The 22275-nt window shown below is 44.8% G+C and overlaps 1 protein-coding gene across 8 annotated transcripts in view; it reads right to left on the bottom strand.

Annotated features, from left to right (window-relative positions):
* Positions 1-22275, bottom strand: part of RASAL2 (RAS protein activator like 2) — a 275645-nt gene that overhangs the window by 147158 nt on the left and 106212 nt on the right. The window lies entirely within an intron of this gene.

The following is a 22275-nucleotide window of genomic DNA, read 5'->3' as shown; positions in this document are numbered from 1 at the left end:
ACTGTGCTAAGCACTAAAAAACTGGAACAAAAATAAAACAAGCAGCTTCCATACTCAACCCCCTTGTCCCTCATAAAGATCAGCCTTTATTGCCTCTCCCTCCTTAAAAGCCGGAGTAAACACACAGGCCTTAAGCCTTGCCTTGAAAGTTAATAAATGCAGGCTACTTCAGCCCACGATGGATGCAGATTCCAAAGCAGAGTTCTCTTCACTTAGAATGTCCTGCCAGCAGTTCCTTCTCTAATACTGAGAGGCTTCCCTTCCAAAATGAGGTGGGGGAGAGTCACACCCCATTATAAAGATGGTAAAGACAGAGATATAAAAGTCTGCCCAAGTTTGCCCAAAGTCATACAGTAACTCAGTGGCAGAATTAGAAATAGAATTCATGCCTGCCTGGGTCCCAGTGTTGCGAGGCAAGGTGGTCTAGTGGACTGAGCACATTTATTTTTAAAACTTGTTTTGTTTCCCATTATAATTATATGCACTAACTACAGATGCATTATGCATCTTATCACCAACAAGCTTTCTCCAAGACTGGGCAAGATATCACACCTATTGTCTTGACTAAAACTCCCCAAAACTTAAATGTGTGTGTCTATGTCACTAAACACACACCACGCATGGCAGTCTCCACTCAGGAGCAGCCAAGTCTGGAACAGCAGGTGCTGCTGCACATCAGGAGTGATGTGACTAGACAGAGCTATTACTGACTTTGTGTAGAGGATATAGGTAAGTATTGAGGTACACTGTTAAAAGATCTGTAGGAACCCTTCAGTTGAAATAATAGTAGTAAAGGTCAAGACTGCTGTTCAAGTCTCAATGAGCACATCTATCTGAGGAAAAATATACAGCCCTGGGTACCCTAATTTATCAAAATTTAGGAAACATACATGCAAATAACCTCGTTACACAGTTCCAAGTAGACATGTTGCCTTTTTTGTAACATTAAATTCTGTTGCTAGTTTACATTTGAGTTTTACACTGCTTTACCTCTGCTGAGATCCAAATGATTCCTAATGCTCCTTTCCTTTCACTAACAACCCACAATTAAAACTGATTTGTACATATGTTACTGTTGTTAGACTTTTGTATCTTCCCCACTAGAGGCCAGCAAATCCTCAGACACTGCAGCATTCAATCAGTCTTGGGAGGAAAGTAGAGTGTAAGCCAAGACTGTAGTGTTAGAATTAAATAAATATTTAGCCCTCAAAGATGCGGTCCATATCAGAAGCTGTACACACTCTGAATTACGCATGTGAGAAGAGTTAATATTTGTATAAAGTTTTCAAATAGGTAAATATAATCTTGTAGCTCTAAATTTTCATGAGAATCTGCCATCTTGAAAACATTGACTCTTAACCTGAGCCAAGTTTTCAGGGCACAGATAAAGACTGTTACAATACAGTACTGACCATTCAGAAAACATCAGAAGGTGTGTATCTACATTTTTTAGGGAAGGATTCATGAAATGATTGGTATTGAATCTGCCAATAAATTCATGTCTATGTGGTAGACTACCTGACTCTTGCAACATAGGCTTGATTTACAGTAGTATAGAGCAATTTTGAAGCACAATTAATTTCTGTGTATTTCAACATTCTTCAAAATCCTGTTTAGAAGACTCAGTTAAATGAGACACTATCATCGGGAAACATGGTCTGGCCACCGCAGACTACCCTAATATTGAGGAGCACGTACACAGCTCAGTCTAAAAAAATAGAACATTACACCTCCAGATGGATTTTTTTTTTGCCATTGACAAACTAAGGTTTGTGAAACAAAGGATTTTGCTTGATGTGGTTGTATCAAGTGTGCAACAAAAAATCCTTACTCATTTTTAGCTTATTTAGCTCATTTAAGCAATCACAAAAAAAACAAAACCATGTTACTCAGACTTCTTATTTTTGATGTAGACGCTAAATGCAAGCTGCAAAACATTTTGCATTGTAATTTCCACTAAACGTAGGCTTCACTAGTATAGCATCCAATATTTCTACACTCAGCCCATACGATTTATAGACTAGAATAACATCTTCCACAGCACTAACAACTACAGTACTTAACTGAGCTACAGGCAGAGTTGGCCAGCCACAGTTATGCTGTCAAGTCAGTTAGCTACGTCAGAACAGCTTTCCGCACCAACTGCTGGCAACACAAGATGCCATCTTAGTATAATGTGCTGCCAGTAGCCAACAGGGAATGTACATCTGTAAAGAGCAATGAATGTCAGCAGACAGCTCTGTCATCGCTTCATTCTGACTATACAACAGTACCTACAGTAAGACAGTGGAGAGTGACGGCAAGCAGATTTTTTGCAATTTTGGAGGCCACCGTTTGGAGTCCACATTATAGGAACCAGCACAAAACCTGTCTTGCAGACCCATGGGAAACTAAATGCAAATTACACAGAGAATGAACCAGGATAAAATGATATTTCTTGGTACTAATTTGTGTACTGTACCCGGAATGGTCTCGGTTTATGTGCCAAACAATATCCCTATCCAACTTACTCATTTTTTAGTGAGTCTTTCGAGGTGGCTGATCTCTCCAGAGCTTTTGCAACAGCTGTGGTACCAAAAGCCTGTCTGTGAGGTATTTTACTAGTTTAGACTACAGACTATTTGGGACTTAAGTGTTTTCAAAACACCGTGCAAACCTATGAGAGTGCACTAGCAGTATCATAAATATGCACAGTGGTTCATAAACTCTGAGGCTCTGTTTTCTTGTGTTAGTCATCTACGCCTTTACCTTACACTTGGACTTCAAGAGGTTAAGTAGTACTGAATAATGGGGAGCAAAAGGATTTCCGTACATAAAAATCAACCTCTTAAGTTAGCAACCATAGGAGTACCACCTGGTGTTTGAAGAATTGTGGAAAATTAGATTACAAAATTCTAACTAAAATGTTGCACACCTTCTCCTGCGGAGATTTTCAAAGCCAGGGGCTGATTCATTTCTCAGTGTGGGGCCATTTTGTGAAGGAGACAGCTCACATAAGCAAGTATAACAACATTTGGAAGGCGAAAGTCTCTCCTGAAGGTAATTTATTCAAGAATACAATTGTGTAGCTTTGCTAAGTGTTTGGACCTGAAGTAAATATGAAATATGGTATAGAAAGGCGCATCTGGAAAACTGACCCCTATTCTAAATCCTGCAGATTTATGTAGAGTATCAACGTGTTATGCCGAGCACCTAAAAATGCAAGCACTGATGAGAGATTTTTCTCGTATAGTCTGATGCAATCCATTCCATTCTGCATTCTTACAATCAGGCATTCAAAAAAATAGATCAGTTGGCCTACTCACAGGATCAAAGATCACGCCCTATGACCCTTCAAATGCTAATATCAGTTGAGTAACAGCTTAAAAAAACAGAACTTCTTTTTCTGTACATACTCCCCTGCTAAACTGAGGAGTGCATCACTGCATGCCTGTCACATCACCTGACCTACCAGAAGATCTACAACTGCATTGTTCTTTTTTCCATGGCTTTGGAAATTCCATTCAGCATGTCTATAAATATCCACAAAGCCTCTTTATATTCAGCAGGATGAACTCGTACATTACCATTCTCAAACTAGAAGCCATCTATGAATGTGAACAATGGATTTACCATGACAGGGCAAACAAAGGGGTATGATTTAGTTTAGGGAGCAGAGGAAGGGAGAGAAAGAGCCAGTGTCCAAGTTGGTCCCTCCAGAAAGAGGTGTGACGCTCTGTGAGAGCTGAAGGGTGCTTTCGTAGTTTTTTGGGATGGGTACCTGTAGTGTAAGTGGGTGCATTTCTGCATTGTTCCATTACGAGCATGCAGCATTTTAAAAATATTACTCAAACAGTGTTCAAAACAGGAGAAGTCTAGCAAATTTCCCAAAGCCAGTTCTCAGTATTATATAATGAGAGAATGATTTCCAGAAGTTAACACATGCCTCAATGTCATTTGTTCTCAATGTGCCCTTTTGTTGCAGTAACAAGAGAGCATCTCCTCTCCCTTCACAATGCCAGCAAAAATGTGTAGTGTTATGCAACAATAAGAGGAGATATTTTAGTTTTGAAAAGGGGGTGACTGTCTTAACAAAAAAAATTCTCAGATTGAGGAATGTTGCATTAAAACCATGTGCATTTTTAATGCGCATTAGGTCAGCCCAAAATAGACAGAAGTCTGCACATATCCTGACCCAAGGTCATCTCTCTCTCTCCGATTACCAAGGGGAAAATCAGGACATTACTTCAGACACTGGAGTTTATTTGCTTTGAAAGACACATTATTCCTGATTATACCCATTAAAAAAAAAATCTTTGCTTCCCTAGTTCTGAATTTAAACAACAAAAACCCTCATACTTTGGTTCCAGGTTACTACACATCCAAGATTAAAAAGTGAGAGAGCAGCTTAAACTGGAGTGGGACCTAAAGCATAATTTACAAAGCCCTGAGATATTTGAGAATTTCCGTTTCAGTGCTGATCTAATTAACAGCAAACATTTTTTAAAATTACTAAGTAGTTCTCAACTTGTTGGGGAAGAGGTTTAAGTTTTTTGTTATTAAAAAAATACCAATATCCCAGCACCAAAAAGCAGCCCCCCTCTGAGGTGTCAAAGAAAGCTCATTTTTACAGTACGCACTTCGGTTAAAATCCTGACCTCACTGATGTCAATGCCAAAACTCTAAGTAATTTCAATGTGGCCAGGTTTTCACCCCATAATGTTTCTGATACAGCTGGTTGGCAATTCCTTCATAACTAAATTAACAGCAAAGTGGGCCCACAGGGAAGTTATTTTTTATATATAACTAGTGGGAGCACTAACACACCTTTTGACAACAGGTTCATTTAAATGGTGTCAGTGTTTTCATGCTATTTGATATACTTACCATGGCGACAGACTCTCAGAGGGCTTTGGGTAAATGCTGTCAGCTGAGAGCCTGTCAGCACCCCTTACTCTTACACATATGTACAGGCAAAGCAGTTCTGTTAAAATAAGCATCAACCTGAACCTTCACCCTGCCTTTGACCTGAAACGGGTACTTCAAGCCTGGCTAGTGCAATGAAGTCCCACAAAGACTAGGCTCTGATGCACAGGAACCTTTATAGGACTGAACTCAAATCTGGAAAGTGATTAAGCTAATGATATAAAAAGAAATAAATGAAGGAAAGGGCAGGAGGAGAAACATTGTATGTCATTGCATTTCACTCCCTTGCCCCACATAAGAAGCTTAAGCTTCTACTAAGATAGCATTGCTTTAAAAGAAGCCACTAATGTGACAAACAAACAGCAATACCTAAAGAACAGGTAGTTACACTGTATTTAACCATCTCATGCAGCCAGACAACTTTCAGATGAAGAGTTGCAGGGATCTACTATACTGGAAAAGTACAGAGTTGAAAAATTTAGAGACAACTAGATCTGAGAGCTTTAAGCAGGAAAGCAATCACAGGTATCCAGACAGGTGTGGCACAGTTAAAAGATGAGTGAACAAGCTCTGGGGTATAGGAGAGAAGTCTTAAGGAGCATGGGCTCTGACAGGATATTAGGAAAAGCACAATGAAGAATATACGATCATGTGTTCACATGGCTCCCCCTTGCATTTATCATTTCTCAAATTCCCAAATCCTGATGAAAAAAGATGCATCACATTTCTCAAGATAAGCAAGGCTGAGGTAGAAGGAAGTATTCCAAGGAAAAGTCAGGGTGCTCTATTAAGTGGTTTGGGGAATCAGTAGATGGCAAACTCCTCCAAGTCAGTACAGATACTTAAACAATGTCCCAGCACGGCATGGGGGGTACTATGGGGTGACAGGGTTCAGGGCCCAAAAAGAAGTTTTAATCCCCCTGTCACGGTGTGGGACTCACCCCTGTGGCGCCTCCTGCTGGTCTCTCAGGGAATTAGCTCTTCCAGTCTTCGGAGCGCCCTCTGCAGGCCGGTGTCTCACTTGCTGCTGGCCCCCATATCCCTCCCAGACACCAGTGCCCTTTCCCTGGGGTGCTGCCCCCCGGTAGTACCCCCACAGATCTGGGTCTCCCCCTCCCAGGGGAACCCCCACCCACTATCCCCACCTCGCCTTAGTCTTTGGCTACGGCCAGTCACCACTGAGCCCCGGTACACTGCAGCGGACTACAGCGTATAAGCCAATCATCACAGGCAAGGGGGGTTTGGACCTGCTACCTCTGGGCTGCCCCCTGCAACCCCAGTACCCTTTTTGGCCTTCCACTAGGCCTGCAGCCTGGGGGGTTTCCAGGCTGGAGCTCCACAGCTCCCATGGCCTTCCCCCAGCCCTGCTCCATCTCAGGTACGCTGGTGCACTCCCCAGCAGCCAGGACAGTCTCCCTCCACAGCTAGAGGAGACTCTGCCTGCTCCTGGCCCACTGCCCTCTTATAAGGGCCAGCTGAGCCCTGATTGGGGTGTGGCCACAGCTAAGCCTGCTTCCCCCAATCAGCCTGGGAACTGCTTGCTCCCAGCCATAGCCCTCTCCTGGGCTATTTTAAGCCCTTTAAGGCCGGAGCAGGTGACCACCCTGCTACACACACCCCCCTCTCAAAACCCCCATCCCTGAGGGAAGGGGGGCCGCTTGGTCCAGGCTCCCTGAAGTTGGCTCTCCAGGGTCACTCCTCCAGGCTCGCACACTTCCTCTCGGTGGCCTCCCAGCTTCGGGCCACCTCCCGGAACTGGGCCTCTGCCTTCCGACGGGGCAGCTCCACGGCCTCCAGCCGTGCCTGTAGGTTGGCGTCTCCTGGACTCCCCCCTTGCAGGGTCTGGGTCCACTTGGTTGTCTGTCCCACATCCACTTGGGTCCTGGCCTCTTGCAGGCCCCATTCAGTCTGGTTTTCCCCATTGGCGACCGGCTCTGCGATGGTCTGGGTCACAATTCCCTGCTGGGCCCTCGCCATCTCTGCCTCGGCCTCTGTCGCTTTCTCCAAACCCAATGCGGCCCCCTCCGGGCCTCCAAGCACCTCCATTGTCCAACCCTCAACTCCTTTGAGGGGACAGTGCCCCCTAATGTGTCCTGGGATATGGCAGCCCCAGCAGGCTCCCCGCCTCTTTGCTGCCTTCTTTCCTCTTCGGTCCCTCTTGGGTCCCACCTTTCCACGAGGGTGGACCTGGACCCTCCGACTTGGCCGTGGGCATGTCCACTGCATGTGGCCCCTCTGCCCACAGGCCCAACAGGTTGGCAGCCGCCCGGGTTTCCTCACCCGGTGGACTGTCCTCGGAACTTGCCCCTCTCTCTCTCCTGGGTGAGGCACCCGGCCCCCGCCCCAGTAGGGACAATCCCTCTTGATATGTCCGCACCTTAAGCGGGCATAACATGTCTGTCGCTCGGCCACAGGCCTCCTGGCCTTGGCTGTCAGCCTTCCCTGAGCTTCTCCACCACTCCTCTGAAACCCCTTCCTGAGGAGGTTTACCAGGGCCTGCTGTTTCTTTACCAGATGGCCCAACTGTTCCTGGAGGGCCTCCTGCACCTCCCACAATCCCTCCTGGGTCTCCCAGATTCCCTGCAGGTGATCAGCCCCCTTTCGCTGGGGCGCTGACACCAGGGCCCAACCAAGGACTGCACCTGGGGTCTCCGCGTAGAAGATGCCCGTGTACCCGGGATCCATCACCCCCTGGGTCTTTCCAGTCCGGGCAATAGTCCTGCCGTCTTTGCCCTGCCCCTTTTATCAGGGGCAGACCGCCTATGCCTGTACCCTCCCACCCTCCAAAATAAGCAGTTAAAACAATTGATTGCATAATTTTATTTTACTGTAAGTAAAGATCTTTTATGACAGCTTGTAATGCACTGAACTTAATAGTCATTCTGAGATACATGTGCAGGTTATGGTTATGAATGTGTGTATATTATATAAATTGTGATTGTGGTGCAATTTCAGCATCACATCACAATTGCACAGTGGAGCAATAAGGCAGGGAGGGACTCCCCAAGCAGATGAAACGGACTTCAAGCACCTAGCCATTGTGCAAGCCCAGGAAAAAACTATGAGGAACCACCAAAGGAAATGGGAATATGCTTGTAACTGAAAAGAAAACCCCAGTCTTTGGAAACTAAGAAAGAAGGGTGTTTTCCCCACTTTGAATATCTCTAGTGGCTGAAGAAAAAAAAACCTGCAAACCCTTTTTAAAATGGAAGGGGTTTGAACTGATCACCACCCAGAACCTGGGGGACAATTTCAAGGCTGTCTGGGAATGCTGGATCCATCCAAGACCTAAGGGGCATGTTGGGAATCTGTTTTAAGGGAATAGGTAATTTACTAGAAAAGGGAATTTATCTAACATAAAAGTGTAAAGTCTGCAGTTGCAGATATGTTTATTTTCTGTGCAACATGCAAAGGTTTGCTTCCCCTTACCATTTCATCTTTGAATCTGAGATTTTTCTACTACTTAAACCTTTTGTTTATTTTTATCCCAAGCAAGTCTCTCGTGTGCTGTGTGCAGTGTATATGCCAAAGTGAACTGATAACCAGAGGGTGGCTGGTTTCACCCTTTAGGGTGATGAACCAGAGGGGATCAGGAAGAGTGTCTTGTAATTCAGAAGTCAAGGAGAATGTATTTGGGGAGACCCAGTACTGGAAGGGCTGTTGGTGTCACCCTGCAGAGAGTTACTAGGCTGATGACAGCCAGGGTGAAACCATGTGCTTGTGGACAGGCTACTGGTGTCAGGGAACCGAAACACAGCTGCACAGTACAGAGAGCCCAACAAATATACCTGGCAGGCAATGACAGAACCCCTTACTGGTGTGGGTGGATCCCAAAACATCACAGACATGATTGGTCAGGAGCCAGAGCTTCCCTGTCTCTAGTTCCTGTGTGTGTCTCTCTCTCTCTCACACACACACACACACAAATGTGCTTCTCACTGTGGAGGATGGAGGCCATAAGGCCAGCCGAACACCATAACTGCTCAGGGAGGACCTATACTTGTTTCCATTCAGTCATCAATTCCACACTGAGATCCAAACAAATATTTGATGACCAAACATTCCTTTTAATTTTCCTGTATACTTACATGAATTTGTCTTTACAACATTTTTGAAATTTGCAGGTCATCGCCTGTATTTTTCACCTGACCTAGGTTTCAGAACAAGCAGCCCAATAAGCAAAAAGAAAAGGAGTACTACTGGCACCTTAGAGACTAAGGTGCCACTAGTACTCCTTTTCTTTTTGCGAATACAGACTAACACGGCTGCTACTCTGAAACCAGCCTAATAAGATCATTCATTCTCAGTATTTGGGTAGGGCTTGTAGTGGGAAAGCTACATCCAGAAGGTAGTTTGTAAAAGGCTACCTTACTCATTTCTTCTGAGGATTCTGGGATACCAATACATATGCTGCAGCAACTGCTTCAGTTTTCTAGGTCCCTCATTTTGGATGCTAGGTAATGCATCTCCTACTTGATCTTAGTCTCCATATCTTTAACTGAGGTTTGAAGCTCTTCTGTCCACTATTAAAAAGGAGGAATCTGTGTATCTGTACTAGTGATGGCCAATTTTAGGAGAGTTGCAGCAACTACCAACAAATCTTCTTTCATACGGCTTGGGTAGGTAGCAAAGATTACAAATTTATATCTAGATTTGATAGCCAGCACATTGCCGCAGCAGTGAGCTGGTGAATGTCCTTCAGGCCCCCAGCCAAAGGCAACATTCAGATATGATGTGCTCCACCATTTGTGCCTGATGACCAATCACTTACAGGTGTTTGCCTCATTTTCCACTTAAAGACAGTTTGTCCACATCTCCCATGAGATGTTCTGATGTGATTCAATCTGCACCAGTCGAAAAGCCTGAATGCTTACAAGGAAATCTGCTATGTCTGCACCAAGAGCAGTCAGCTGTCTTCTCCATCTCTCTCAACCTAGAAGCAGTCTGGTCTCAGCACAGGAAAAGTAGGGAACTCCTTCTGGTGTTTTAGGAAACAAGATCAAAGTTTGTGAAGATTCCTAAAGTTTTCTGGTAGATATTTTCTGCATACAAAATTTAAGATGATCCAGTGAGGTGATGAGTTGATGTATGTAGCAGTCACTTTCATGCATATCAAGTTGCACCAGTCCCACCAGGAACTCCTTTGCAATTAAAGATGGAAAACAAAAACAAACCTGTAAATAATTCTAACCATCAGAGGAGTGAAGTTTTGGAATAGCTTTCCAAGGGAAGAAGTGGGGGCAAAAGACCTATCTGGCTTTAAGATTAAACTCGGTAAGTTTATGGAGGAGATGGTATGATGGGATAACATGATTTTGGTAATTAATTGATCTTTAAATATTCATGGTAAATAGGCCCAATGGCCTATGATGGGATGTTAGATGGGGTGGGATCTGAGTTACTACAGAAAATTCTTTCCTGGGTATCTGGCTGGTGAATCTTGCCCATATGCTCAGGTTTAGCTGATCGCCATATTTGGGGTCGGGAAGGAATTTTCCTCCAGGGCAGATTGGAAGAGGCCCTGGAGGTTTTTCGCCTTCCTCTGTAGCATGGGGCACGGGTCACTTGCTGGAGGATTCTTTGCTCCTTGAAGTCTTTAAACCACAATTTGAGGACTTCAGTAGCTCAGACATAGGTGAGAGGTTTATCGCAGGAGTGGGTGGGTGAGATTCTGTGGCCTGCATTGTACAGGAGGTCGGACTAGATGATCATAATGGTCTCTTCTGACCTCAATGTCTATGAATCTAAGTACATGCCTGCTCTGTCTCAGCACTGAGATCAGCAAAGGCAGCAGGCAGCTCCTTCCTGATGTTGCTGAAGCTACTCCCAAGTTTTTTCTTTAAATAGGAAAAGCAGAACTATTTCACAAGCACTGGAAAAACCTTTCAAGGAAAAGGATAGATGATTAACAGCCCTGTTAAAGTCAGGCATGGTACGTATACCTATTCAGCTGAGCTCCCAGATGGCTCTGCCAATTTACCTCAGTGCTGATTTGCAACACCTGTGCTATTCCCAGTTATGTCTGGAGTTTCCCCTAAGAGATGGACACTTGGGCAGTTGTTTTTGCAACCTTGTCAACTATCCATTAGAAACTAGGCCAAAAGCACCAATCTCTTACTTACAACCTAAGCCATGTTAATATTCTAGATCTTCCAATGAGGTAAACTAGTGTATTAACCAGCCTCAGCCCCTAATGTTTAGTATCATAGGTTTTTGCCTAACAGTACTCAACTGCTTTAGGCCGCGTCTACACGGGCAAGTTTGTACACAGGAAAGCAGCTTTGAGCACTGTAACTCCCGAGGTGTACACACTGCCAAGCCACTTAGAGCGCAGAAACTGCACAGATGCAGCACTCTAAAAATACCACCTCAACGAGAGGCGTAGAGCTTTCTGTGCCATGGCGATTACAGCGCTGCGACTGGCCTCCGGGAGGTGTCCCACAATGCATGTTCTCACCTCTCTGGCCATTGGTTTGAACTCCACTGCCCTGCTTTCAACCGTCAGCCCCACCCCCTACATTGCAAATTTGAAAGTCCCCTTCCTGTTTGCTTGGTAATGCGTGCAATATTCTCAGTGCATCTCTCCAGGTGGCCATGCCTGCTCCACGCACCAGGCAATCCCCCGCTTGGAGCAATGCCGAGCTGCTGGACCCCATCGGTATTTGGGGAGAGGAGGCAGTGCAGTCACAGCTGCGCTCCAGCTGTCGGAATTTTGATTCCTACGGACAGATTTCTAGATGCATGATAGAAAAGGGCCATGACTGGGACACACTGCAGTGCAGGGTCAAAGTGAAGGAGCTGTGGAACACCTACCACAGGGCACGGGAGGCAAACCCCCGCTCCGGTGCAGTGCCCACGAGCTGCCAGTTCTACAAAGAGCTGGACGCGATACTCAGCAGTGACCCCACCTCCACTGTGAAGTCCCGTGTGGATACTTTGTTGGTTTCGTTGCCAGTCGAGAGTGGACTGAGCCAGGAGGAAGCAATCTTGGAAGAAGAGGGGGAGGGGGAACCAGAGGCAGAGGATGACTTGGAGGCCAGAGATGCAGGCAGTCAGGAGCTCTTTTCTACACCGGAGGAGCCTAGCCAGTCACAACAGGTGGATATTGGAGAAGCGCAAACAGGAGAGGAGGCCCCTGGTAAGTGGATCTGATTTTGGGAATTGCTGAAGCAAGTTGTTGGGAGCAGGAGGGTTGCGGAAAGCAGGCTCGTCTCCCACCGCATGCCTAGTTTGAGGCTGTTTATACACTCCCTCGCTTCACAGGAATCTCCCTCAGAGATCTCCCAGAAAATCTTGTGGAGATACTGGGCAATCTGCTCCCCAGGTTCCTCAGCAGAGCTGCTTTGTTTCTTGCCCCATTAATGGTAACTTTCCTGCACCACTGTGCTGTCACGGAGGAGTGGGAGACCATAGCTGCACACAGACTAGCTGCACAGGGGCCAGGGCTGAAGCCGCAGGCTTGGAGAAGACCCTCCCTTGATTCCCTGCTCACCCTCAGCAGCGAGATATCTTACAAAATCATCACCTCCTGGGGAAAGTGTGGGGACAGGAATGATTATCAGGCCGCCCCTACAGTGCTGGCTCTCCCTAAGTGCCCAAGAGCCACGTGCCCAGTGTACAGCAGGGTCTAGGAACAGTGATTTACCCTGCTCCTGCAGCTACTCACCATCTTGGGGGTCTTGTGGCTTGTGTGTGCTTGCCTGGGGTCAGCCAATTAGTGTCAGGTGTGAGAGTACCTTCACAGAGATGACCTTGGGAGGCCAGCCTCCCTTATCAGTGGCAGAACGGTTGCGAACAATTCGAAAGCGGCCAAGAAGAAGTAAGGAAGACTTTATGCGTGAGATTATGATGCACGCCACCACCGAGAAAAAGGAATTGAAGGAGTGGTGGGACAGCGAGAAGAGGGACCGAAAAGAGAATGTGGCACACCAGAAAGAAGCCACAGAGCAGCTCTTAACAGTTATGGAGCACGAAGCAGACAAACTCCAGGCGATACTAGCTCTTCAAACTGAGCAGCTCCGCGCCCGCCCTTCCGTACAGCCGCTGTCGCAAAACTCTTTCCCATGCGCATTCCCCCATCACCCTTCCTGCTGATGAATTTTTTTGTTTGATTCTCTCCTCTGGTTGTTATCTTTCAATAAAAGAATTGTGTTTGTTTGAAAGCAATCTTTATTCTATTAAGTGGAAGCAAAGAGAGTACTGCAAAGCAACATACATACAGCTATGTTAAGGCCCCTTCTTGCATCATGTGCACCAATCACCTCCTAGCATTACAAGCACTGCAATCCCGAGCATAGCAACAAATATTAGTTGCTTTCAGCTTCAAATTGCTGCCTCAAAGCATTCCTGATCCTTATGGCCCCACGCTGTGCCCCTCTAATAGCCCTGGTCTCCAGCTGTTCAAACTCAGCCTCCAGGCACTGAGCCTCTGTTGTCCAGCCCTGAGTGAAGCTTTCACCCTTCCCTTCACAAATATTGTGGAGCGCACAGCACACGGCTATAAGCATAGGAATATTATCGTCAGCCATGTCCAGCTTCCCGTACAGGCATCACCAGCGGGCTTTTAAACGGCCGAATGCACACTCCACAGTCATTCTGCACTTGCTCAGCCTGTTGAACTGCTCCTTGCTGCTGTCAAGTTCCCCTGTGTATGGCTTCATGAGCCATGGCATTAAGGGGTAGGCGGGGTCTCCCAGGATCACATTGGGCATTTCAATTTCCCCCACGGTGATCTTCTGGTCCGGAATTGGAATGTGTATGCCACCTATCACCCCTCTACAGTTTGGGAAGCCCATTTGTGCAAAGCCATCCACAATCTCACACACATTGCCCAGAGTCACGGTCTTTCAAAGCAGGATGAGATTAATGGCCCTGCACACTTGCATCAACAAGAGTCCAACGGTTGACTTTCCCACTCCGAACTGGTTAGTAGCAGTCTGGAGTAGCCAGCTTCCAAAGTGCAATTGCCACGCACTTCTCCAATGGCGGGGCAGCTCTCATTCTCATGTCCTTGCGCCGCAGGGCTGGTGCAAGCTCATCACATAGTCCCATGAACGTGGCTTTCCTCATGCAAAAGTTCTACAGAAATTGCTCGTCATCCCAGATGTGCATCATGATGTGATCCCACCACTCAGTGCTTGTTTCCCGAGCCCAAAAGTGGCATTTCACAGTGGTCAGCACCTCTGTGAATGCCACAAAAAATCTTGTGGCATAGCTACTACGCGTGGCGAGATCAATTTCACACTCCTCTTGCCTTTGTAGTTTAAGGAATAACTCCACTGCCACTCGTGAGGTGTTGGTCAGTGCGAACAGCATTCTTGTCAACAGCTCAGGATCCATTCCTACAGCCAGAAAGAGGCAGGGCAGGGCGCGCAGTACACAAATTGTGCAAAGATGGCGCCAAATGCGTACGGAAGCACAGGGATTGCTGGGATGCAAAGCGATGCATCAGGGGGCATTGGGACAGGACCCAGGATGCCCCACAACCCCTTCCACCTTCCCACAAGTCTTAGTAGCAAAAGATAGCTGCCCAGAGTGCACCGCTCCAAATAGCGCCGCACATGCCACAAGTGTGAACACACTATTGTGCAGGCAGCTGTCAGTGTAAACACACAACAGCGGTTTTCCTTTGGCGCTCTCTGAGAGGCACTGTAACTGCCGGCACCGTAACTTTGCCAGTGTAGACATGCCCTTAGCGATGCTTTAGAACAAACTTCATTAAGCTGCAAGGCATTGTTTACACTGCTAACACACACACACACACACACACACACACACACACACACACACACGTAGCCTCACTGAGGTATTTTCTTCCAAAGGAAAGCCCTGAAGTTGTTCTAACAAAAGAAGATGCAAGCCTTAAGGGCTTAACATTAGCTTAACTGGCAGATGTTGAGTGTATCACATTGTTCTGCCAAGCTAGACAGTGGCCTTCATGTCAGCTCTACAGGCCAGACCTAAGCAGTTAGAAGCAGGAGCAAAATTAAGGAGACTTAAAGTTGGTCTAACTCTAGACAACTCAATCACCAGCCTGACAGCAGGATTTCGATTACTGCAGAGAAAGCTTCTCAGTTCACTGCTAAGCTCTCTTTAGCAAAGGTGAGAAAGCTCTTAATGGCAGTTTAAAGCTGGTCAATTAGCTTGAATACTGCTAAGCTCTATAAGCTTCTTACATGCTGCACAGCCTAGAAAAGAAAAGGAGCACTTGTGCACCTTAGAGACTAACAAATGTATTTGAGAATAAGCTTTCGTGAGCTAATGAAGTGAGCTGTAGCTCACAAAAGCTTATGCTCAAATAAATGTGTTAGTATGTAAGGTGCCACAAGTCCTCCTTTTCGCGGATACAGACTAAAACAGCTGCTACTCTGAAGCCTAGAAAAGAGTAACTGATCCTCATTTCTCTTGTCTGTCTTCCTTAGAGATTCAAGTCTTGTAAAGTTGGCATGCACCAGTAATGAAAAACAGAATGAGAATCAGGAGAGATAAAAACCAAAGATCTTTGTGAGCCTCTAAAATCCAGGGGCTAATCAAACACTGCTTCACAGCCAAACATGTAGAACCCCCAAAAAAGTAACACAATTAAGACTGGAATCCTACAGGGCATGCAGGCATGTTTCAAACCCAGTACAACCTTCTGGTGCAGGTCTGCAAACAAGATGCTCATTGTATGACTCTGTAAACCTCATGACATCATCAAAACAGAAGCTCCCATTCATATAACAGTTTGCGTTTCCAAGGATACCCAGAACTTCAAATAACTTGCAGTCACTCAAAGCCATCAGTATGAACCTCCCCGCAATGCTAAGTTGATTCTCCTTCCCACCTCTTCAGCTGTCATTCTGTGCCTCAGACCACTGAGTTTTCACTTCTTCACTCCCAATTATTAAATGCACTCACTCTCAGTTAGTTAAATTCCCATTTGGTTTGCAATACACACTCAAATTCTCAAAAGCAGAGAGATTTTATTGAACTGAAGAAAAGATTATAAAAGGACAAAGATTATATGCCCTACTACATAGCCACCTAGTGCTGAAGATCTTGCTGAGTGACACTTCTCCCTGGAGAAGGTGGAGGCAGAGGGCTTTTCTTAGGGGTCTAAGGGCCAGAGCTAAATATCTCCCTGGGGTAAAAGTGGTTTGATCTCCTCCCCTTAGCATATTCCCTTCTACTCAATTCTACCCCTCTCTCCCTGCCCCTTATTCTCCCCTTTCTATTGTGCTTCCTCTTTCCCTCCTGTGAACTACCAGTAGAGATAAAGCCTGCAGCTGCAGATGCTGTCCACTACCTCATTTTATTGCACAATTCGCTCTCTCTCTCTCTCCTAGTTAGCCAGCAGTGGTGCAGGGAGAAGGAAAGAGAAGCATCCTGTCTGTTTCAAATTGCAGCTCTACAGTGGCCCCAAGCAGCTGGGAGGAATAAGCTTAGAGGACACCCTGCTCAGCTCCTGCAACCCCTCTGGATGCACAAGATTCCAGTGCAGTTGTGGGATTGTATTTGGGCTAGGGACCAAATGCTTGTGTGCCATGACCAATGTATGACATTTGGCAGGTCTATTACCAAAACACCCCTCAAAGACTGCCTTATTCCATTCCCTTGACAGCAAACCATCACCAGCTAGCCAAACATAAAACTCACTTCATATCTGTAATTCCAAATGGCCTCTTTACAAATTGCTTGTTTATTATGTTAGAGAACTTCCTTTAAATTGAAACAAAAATGCTTAGTTTATCAGTACAGTTTATTCCTGTTGTTTTCATTTTATTCCCTGATCTTGAACTTCTATAGATAATTTAATCCATAAATAGAATCTTGCTAGAAGATTCCAGCTACCTTTTGATTTGAAACTTGATTGGAGTTGGATCTTCTTACCCTAGCAACGCCATTTAATACTGCAACATATAAAACCTACATCATGGAACCATGTTCCTTTAGTGAAGCATGATCAATCAAGTGCTACCTTGGAATTCTCAGTGTACTAAAACTCTTGATGAAACTGCACAATTGGATTTAATATGGAGGGGAGATCTTCTTTCCTTAGGTCAGTCCTGATCTAGGAAGCATTAAGCAAGATCTGGGGTCCTCAACCCGAGTGGGATGGGGGGCAGGGATGTTTCACAGATATCAGAGAATTATGTGGGGTATTGGCAGGGAAAAGACTGAGGAATGCTGGGCTAGTGTCAAGAACTAACTGCTGAATGGTGAGGGCTGGGTGTCACAAGTATACCAATACAAGTACAAGTTAAATACCAATTGGGCAAATGAAAACATTAGGCTGGATGTTATCCCAGTGCAGTTTAAACAGCTATAAAGCCTAAACCTTTCAATCACTTTCAACCTGTTTTGCTGCAACAAAACTGAAATACTGAATGCTAGTATTTAGGAGTCAACCCTCCACATAGTGCTTTCATGGAATGGACCTCAGGTTTCCCATTTATTTAAAAAAAAAAAATCCTGCCCTATAGAAAGAGTTGCCTGTCTGAGATGAGTAAAGTTTGGTGTTCTAAAGATGAAAGCCTGTGGATTTCAATGGTTTTCAAGCTGGACGCGTAGGAAATAAGGAATCTACATGAAAACCTGATGGCTCTCATTTGCTTCCCAGAAAAATAGCTCAAGTATTTTAGGTATTTTCCACCTCCTGGACTCTGAACAAACATGCATCTTGAAGTCTGAGAGTATATGAGTTTTGAGAGAATACAGTGAGACTACAGATATTCCAACCACCATTGCATAGATGTGTGTGATCTTACTGAGACAGCATAATGTCTTTCACTTAGGGGGAGGGGGCATTGTTCTTTGCATTCATAGGGTATTATCCAAGTCATTCAAGTATATGAACGTCTCTTATCCACAGAAAGCATCAAACTGCCTTAATGTATTATTCCAGCAGACTCTAATAGATTATAAAGAAGCCTCCCACCAGGTCCCCATGCTATTTTGGAAGACCTTCCCAGTTTTGGCATCTTACAGATGTTTTAACCAGAGTCTAGAACCGGATATTATCCACCACTTAGTGGATTTCACCCACTTCAAATAAACAAATAAAAAGACCATCTCCCCTGCCCTCTAAATCTTCCTCTCCCCCTGCAGAATCTGGACACATTTTAGTAAAGAAACATTTGGACCATGCAGAGGAGGCTTTTTTCAGTTAAAAGATGTCTAGTGAGGAAGGTCCAATGCAGTCATAATTTTTGGGGCGGCGGGGGAGGGGAGTGGAGAAATTGAGGATGAATGTGATGGGGATTCTGTTCTGTATTACTCAGTTTTGCACAACAAATAAAGTCTTTCCATTGCTGTTAATCTGAATCACTATATTTAGTCCAATGCATGGAGATAATAGGTTTTAAAATACCCTTTTCTCAAATTCCAGCTTTAAGGATTTTTGGGGGTAGTTTACTTTATCTAGGGAAACTAGCTTCAGATGCAATAACTGGGAAGGAGATCAGGCTTTTACAAAAAAAAAATCCACTTTGGTTAAGGATAAGGAGCTGACAACTGATCTGATCATGGTTGGACAGTGAATCACTCTCAGCTCAGATGAAGGATCACATGCCTCCTGACTCAGTGTTTTGCTTTAACTACTACCACCACATGACCTAAATATTTTTAAACCAAAGCTCAGTTTTAGTCAGAATACCATACAGTAGCTGGACTGATTTTGTGCCTGCATATTGTCCAAGGGAGAATAGGAATGGAAAGAACTTGCGGCCAGAGGGAACAGGGGATAGACTGGAGAATAGCACTGTCACCAGTAAAAGGCAGGTCTGTGTGATTGGGACTCTTTACTGAGAAGAATAAACAGGCCTGTAACCAGAGCTGATCCAGAGAATAGGAGGGTGTGCTGTCTTCCAGGTGCTAAGATACGGGATGTAGACCTGAGGTTGAAAAGGATCCTAAAGGGAGCAGGAAAGAATCCCCTAATTATCCTTCATGTGGGAACAAATGATACGGCTAGATTCTCGCTGGAAAGTATTAAGGGAGACTATCCTAGGCTGGGGAAGACGCTTAAGGAAATCGAGGCTCAGGTGATCTTTAGTAGGATTCTGCCTGTTCCTAGAGAAGGGCAACAAAGGTGTGACAAGATTATGACTATCAACAGATGGCTTAGGCAGTGGTGCTATAAGGAGGGCTTTGGGATGTTTGGCCACTGGGAGGCATTCATGGACAGAGGACAGTTCTCTCGGGATGGACTTCATCTGAGTAGGGAAGGAAATAGCCTTCTAGGATGGAGGCTGGCACAACTGATTAAGAGAGCTTTAAACTAGGAATTTGGGGGAGATGGTTGGGAGATGTCCAGGTAATCTCCACGCCGGATTTTAGCATTGAGAGGGAAGAAAACGAAGTAAGAGAGGATACAGCCGTGGGTAGGAGAATGTATATAAAGAGGAAGGGCAGTGTAGATACCAGTCTAATAGGTTATACTGGCTGTAGAATGACTGTGCCTAATAGGGTACAGAATGTGAATGAGGCCAAACAGCAAAAATTAAGATATTTGTACACCAATGCGAGGAGCTAGGTAACAAAATGGAGGAACTAGAGCTACTGGTGCAGAAAGTGAAACCAGATATTATAGGGATAACAGAAACATGGTGGAATAGTAGTCATGACTGGACTACAGGTATTGAAGGGTATGTGCTGTTTAGGAAAGACCGAAATAAAGGTAAGGGTGGTGGAGTAGCACTGTATATCAACGATGAGGTAGAATGTAAAGAAATAAGAAGCAATGGAATGGATAAGACAGAGTCCGTCTGGGCAAAAATTACATTGGGGAACAAAACTATTAGAGCCTCCCCGGGATAGTGCTTGGGGTGTGCTATAGACTGCCGGGACCTAATTTGGATATGGATATGGATAGAGCCATTTTTAATGTTTTTAATAAAGTAAATACTAATGGAAACTGTGTGATCATGGGAGACTTTAACTTCCCAGATATAGACTGGAGGACGAGTGCTACTAATAATAATAGGGCTCAGATTTTCCTAGATGCAATAGCTGATGGATTCCTTCAGCAAGTAGTTGCTGAACCGACTAGAGGGGATGCCATTTTAGATTTGGTTTTGGTGAGTAGTGAGGACCTCATAGAAGAAATGGTTGTAGGGGATAATCTTGGATCAAGTGATCATGAGCTAATTCAGTTCAAACTGAACGGAAGGATTAACAAAAATAAATCTGCGACTAGGGTTTTTGATTTCAAAAGGGCTGACTTTCAAAAATTAAGGAAATTAGTTAGGGAAGTGGATTGGACTGAAGAATTTATGGATCTAAAGGTAGAGGAGGCCTGGGATTATTTTAAATCAAAGCTGCAGAAGCTATTGGAAGCCTGCATCCCAAGAAAGGGGAAAAAATTCATAGGCAGGAGTTGTAAACCAAGCTAGATGAGCAAGCATCTCAGAGAGGTGATTAAGAAAAAGCAGAAAGCATACAGGGAGTGGAAGAAGGGAGGGATCAGCAAGGAAAGCTACCTTATTGAGGTCAGAACATGTAGGGATAAAGAGAGAGAGGCTAAAAGTCAAGTAAAGTTGGACCTTGCAAAGGGAATTAAAACCAATAGTAAAAGGTTCTATAGCCATATAAATAAGAAGAAAACAAAGAAAGAAGAAGTGGGACCGCTAAACACTGAGGATGGAGTGGAGGTCAAGGATAATCTAGGCATGGCCCAATATCTAAACAAATACTTTGCCTCAGTCTTTAATAAGGTTGTAGTCTCCCCTTTAATTGGTTAAAGGGGAGACTACAACGGGTCCTACTGAAAGGTGAACTGTCAGGCTGGAGGGAGGTTACCAGTGGAGTTCCTCAAGGATCGGTTTTGGGACCAATCTTATTTAATCTTTTTATTGCTGACCTCGGCACAAAAAGTGGGAGTGTGCTAATAAAGTTTGGGATGATACAAAGCTGGGAGGTATTGCCAATTTAGAGAAGGACAGGGATATCCTACAGGAGGATCTGGATGACTTTTAAACTGGAGTAATAGTAATAGGATGAAATTTAATAGTGAGAAGTGTAAGGTTATGCATTTAGGGATTAATAACAAAAATTTTAGTTATAAGCTGGGGACGCATCAATTAGAAGTAACAGAGGAGGAGAAGGACCTTGGGTATTGGTTGATTGTAGGATGACTATGAGCCGTCAATGTGATATGGCCGTGAAAAAAGCTAATGCGGTCTTGGGATGCATTAGGCGAGGTATTTCCAGCAGAGATAAGGAGGTTTTAGTACCGTTATACAAGGCACTGGTGAGACCTCACCTGGAATACTGTGTGCAGTTCTGGTCTCCCATGTTTAAGAAGGATGAATTCAAACTGGAACAGGTACAGAGAAGGGCTACTAGGACGATCTGAGGAATGGAAAACCTGTCTTATGAAAGGAGACTCAAGGAGCTTGGCTTGTTTAGCCTAACTAAAAGAAGGTTGGGGGGAAATATGATTGCTCTCTATAAATATATCAGAGGGATAAATACTGGAGAGGGAGAGGAATTATTTAAGCTCAGTACCAATGTGGACACAAGAACAAATGGATATAAACTGGCCACCAGGAAGTTTAGACTTGAAATTAGATGAAGGTTTCTAACCATCAGAGGAGTGAAGTTTTGGAATAGCCTTCCAAGGGAAGCAGTGGGGGCAAAAGATCTATCTGGCTTTAAGATTAAACTCGATAAGTTTATGGAGGAGATGGTATGATGGGATAGCATGGTTTTGGTAATTAAATATTCATGGTAAATAGGCCCAATGGCCTGTGATGGGATAATAGATGGGGTGTGATCTGAGTTACCCAGGAAAGAATTTTCTGTAGTATCTGGCTGGTGAATCTTGCCCATATGCTCAGGTTTAGCTGATCGCCATATTTGGGGTCAGGAGGCAATTTTCCTCCAGGGCAGATTGGAAGAGGCCCTGGAGGTTTTTCGCCTTCCTCTGTAGCATGGGGCACGGGTCACTTGCTGGAGGATTCTCTGCTCCTTGAAGCCTTTAAACCACAATTTGAGGACTTCAATAGCTCAGACATAGGTGAGAGGTTTTTCTCAGGAGTGGTGGGTGAAATTCTGTGGCCTGCGTTGTGCAGGAGGTCAGACTAGATGATCATAATGGTCCCTTCTGACCCAAATATCTATGAAACTATGACTTGAAAAATAGAGGAAACACAGAAGGAAGTAACCTACACCAGTGAAACTTAAGTGCTGAAACATCGTAACAATACAAAAATACATTTTTGTAGACCAATGTATTTGAAAAGTCTCTTCTTGTGAGACTGAGGTGAATTTAGAAATGGAAGGCAGCTGAGACGCTGTAGGTAGGTACCAAAATTTCACAGGTGAAGTAAGTTTACTATGGTGATGGTAAGCAAGATTAATTATGGTTAATGCACATGATAATGGCAT

The sequence above is a fragment of the Chelonia mydas genome, chromosome 8 (assembly GCF_015237465.2).
Source record: "Chelonia mydas isolate rCheMyd1 chromosome 8, rCheMyd1.pri.v2, whole genome shotgun sequence".
In the NCBI taxonomy this organism is placed as follows: Eukaryota; Metazoa; Chordata; order Testudines; family Cheloniidae; genus Chelonia; species Chelonia mydas.
The sequence above is the reverse complement of the archived record's forward strand: the minus strand, read 5'-3'. Positions and strand labels throughout refer to the sequence as shown.